Source organism: Nannospalax galili, unplaced genomic scaffold, assembly GCF_000622305.1.
Source record: "Nannospalax galili isolate Female #2095 unplaced genomic scaffold, S.galili_v1.0 scaffold311, whole genome shotgun sequence".
NCBI classification, from domain to species: domain Eukaryota; kingdom Metazoa; phylum Chordata; class Mammalia; order Rodentia; family Spalacidae; genus Nannospalax; species Nannospalax galili.
The window spans coordinates 4,226,942-4,230,570 of record NW_008330298.1 but is presented as its reverse complement, the minus strand read 5'-3'; positions in this window follow the sequence as shown (position 1 = coordinate 4,230,570).

The following is a 3,629-nucleotide window of genomic DNA, read 5'->3' as shown; positions in this document are numbered from 1 at the left end:
AAAATAAATGAAAACATGCACATAAAATAAAAATAAATAAGAATTTAAAAGCCCTTTGCTGGTTTTGTGTCTTACTCAACTATGGCTAGATTTTCAGATAAACAGTGATTCTCAAAGCTGAGAATAAATCAGAACCTCCTGGAGGATTAGTTAGAACATACCTTCCTAGGTCCCAGAGATTTTTCTTGAGGAGATGGGTAGGGAAGCTAAGAAGTTGCTTTGCTTTTTCTCTCCTCTCCTCTCCCCTCCCCTCCCTTCTCTTCCCCTCCCCTCCCCTCCCCTCCCTTCCTCTCCCTTCTGCTCCCCTCTCCTCCCTTCCTCTCTTCTCCTCCCCTCCCCTTCCCTCCCTTGTCCTGCCCCTTCCACTCCCCCTTCTCATTTTCTTCCCTTTTTTGAAACAGTGTCACATGTATCTCAGGCTGACCTCAAACTTGCTATGTAGTAGAGGATGGCCTTGACCTTCTCATCCTCCTGCCTCTACTTCTCAGGTGCTGGAATTTACAAGCATGCCCCACCATGCCTGCTTTATGCTGTGCTAGGAATAGAACCCAGGGCTTCATGCATGCTAGGCAAGCACTTTAATAACTAAGCTACATCCCTAGCCTAGAAATGTATTTCTTATATAACTTACCAGGTATCATTGAGGCTACTGGACAAAGACCACATTTTGAGAGCCACTTGGACTAAACTAACACAAAACCAGGAGCAGCAGATACTAATGCACAAAGGAATCCTTGGTTCATCTTGTCTCAGCCTTTGAACTGAGATTCAGATACAGTTGATGCTGTCTGGATCACTTAGCTTTTACTTCCTCCTCTCTAAGTTTCTGATCTTAGATTGTTCACAGCGTTTCTGTTTTTGAGACTAATTCCATTGCCCTTCAGTTTCTCCTTTCAAAAAGCCTCAGTTTCAGGACAAAGGCTTTTCCTGAGCTTTTGGCTACAGTTCACTATTGTGCCCCACCCCATCCCGTCTGGCTTTAACACCCCCTACCTCAGCAGTTACAGTGACCTCTGTAAATCTTGGCTCTAAATGCTGGCTCAAGTTAGGACCCAGTCCTGTCTAGCGGGAGCCATTTCCTCTCCCAAGACTCTGGCTTCACAGACACTAATGTGGTAATGATTGTCACCTGCTGACCCAAAGGAAATTGTGGCTTGCTCTGACTCCTTAAGGACAGTGGAAAGATGAAAACACCTCATTTACAAGCTTCTGTTAATTCCTTCACTCAGTAAACGTTGACTGAGCACCTGCCAGACACTGTGCTGGACCTTGGTGGCCTGGATGCCACAAGGATGCATCATATATGCACGCATGTTCATGGTAGCACCTAAGAGGTACAAAATTCCTCTTTATAAAGGGAAACACATACATACACACGCCCTCTATTTTTTTTCAATTGGGACAGACTGTCTTATACCCCAGGCTGGTCTCTAACTTGCCTCGAAGCCAGGATGACCTTGAACTTGCAATCCTCCTGCTTTTGCCTCTGAAGTGCTGGGAACACAAGCATGATGCCATGCCATACCTGATTTATATGGTGCTGGGAATTGAACCCAGGGCTTCCTGAACGCTGGGCAAGTGCTCTACCAACTGAGCTACATTCTCAGTGTCTCCCCTGACCCCCTTTTTCTCTGAAGGTTTCTTCTATCATGAAAGGGATCTTTTTGACCCTTCTAAAAGAGTCAAGGAACAAACCTCACCAACTAACCACTTATGACATCTCTCTTCAGCCCTTTTGTCTCCCGTGTGCCTAAGAAGGTGACTAAGACCCAAGACTGGAGAGGCACAGACTCAAGGAGTTTCTAAACCTCTGTTGAAGCGAGCATTCTAATTCACATCATACAGATGTGTGACCCCTCATTGTGGTGAGTGGGGTAAGGCAAGACATGAAAAGCCCAGAATATAGCAGGCTAAAGCCTGTCTGCACACTCGCACACACATATTAACACATAACAATGCTCACCCAATGCCCACATTAAGGCTAGGCATAGTGGCATACATCTGTAATCCCAGCACTCAGGAAGCTGAGGCAAGATTGCTAGTTCAAGTCCATCCTGGGCATATATACAGTAAGACCCTGTCTCAAGCAAAACAAAACAAAGTACATGTTGACACAGAAGCACACTAACAATTATATTAACATGCATACATACTGTCAAACCCACCTCTCCCCCTAGTGCATATTAGCAGGTATACACCAACAAATCAGCACACTAACAAATGTACACACACAGGAATAAGCATAAGCCAACACTTGCCCATTGACACACAGATGTACGCACAGGCACAGACTGACAAAACATACCAGCACATATACTAGTACATACAAATACTTGCTCACATAGCAGCTCCGAAGCACATGGTACCCCACACACCATGACAATCAGAAGGTCTCAGGCCCCAAAAGCAAGCCCCTTGCAGAGGCAAACAGCAGGTAACTAACTGTGAGAGGAACCAAGCCGTTGCAGGAGATTTGAATTGCACACTTGGTCCCCAAGCTGGGAGGTCCAGTGTTGTGGAGTAAGAGACCTTATTGAGGTTATGGTAACCTCTAGGGACAGGCAGCTGAGTGGAACACATCCATAAGACACAGAGGAGTCTGTGCTGAAGGGTCCGCAGAGTTGTGAGGCAGTATATGGGATGAATGTGATGGGGGAAGGGGTAGGCAGGACTCCTGGGGAGCCCCATTTACCCCACTATGGCCTTTAGCTCCACCCTTCTGGAGGCAGCACCCAGCCAAACTCTATGCCAATATCAGAGTTTGGCCTGGGGCTCTTTGTGTACCACACTCCAGTCTTTGCCAGGAAAGACTGGCTCCCTACTGGAGGCCTAGTAGGGAAGCAGCCAGTCACTTCTGATTCCCCCGCCCCCATCCTGTTGAGGCCCCAACCTATAGCAGTTCCTCAAATTTAGCCCCAGTTTCATTGTTGCTGCTATACCAGTCCAGGGCCCAGCTGCAGCCCTAGTGCTCCAGGGAGGTCTTAGAAATCCCAGCTGCTTCTTCCTTGCCACTGTCATCTGTACTGGTCCTTGACCTGTGACAGGCTCTTTAACTCATTCTTGGGTCTGCAGAACAATGATGGCACACAGCAGGCACCTCCTGAATACTTGGCTCTTCATGGCTGACCCTGCTGCTGCCTCATTTGTGCTACTTTTCCCCTCTGTCCTGGAATTATTTAATGGATGGGATGTAGGTACCACAATTGGCACTGGAGACACATTTCATGGCGTCCTTGTCAAGGTGAACAGGTTACATAAAGAGCTCTGTGAGAGGGAATCAAGGGTCAGAAAGGCTCTACTTGTGGTCACTTCCTTTCCCTGCCTGTCCCCTTCTAGGCCTGGCCTCTGGATGAGGGCCCTTAGCTCCTTCTCCTACCTTGCTTCCTTCTATTTGTCTTCTGTCTCTCCCTCAGTTTCTCCTGGTTTGGGTGTCTGAGGCTTCTTCCTCTCCCACGTCTAATGGGGCTCCTTTGTGGGCAGGCTTTTCAGCATTCTCTCTCTCTCTCTCTCTCTCTCTCTCTCTCTCTCTCTATCTAGATTCCTATCCTTTTGAGGAGGGGAGTGTCCCTCTTGGGTTTTGGTTCACCAGTAACAGGGAGCCAACGGGGGGGGGGGGGGGGGGGGAGAGG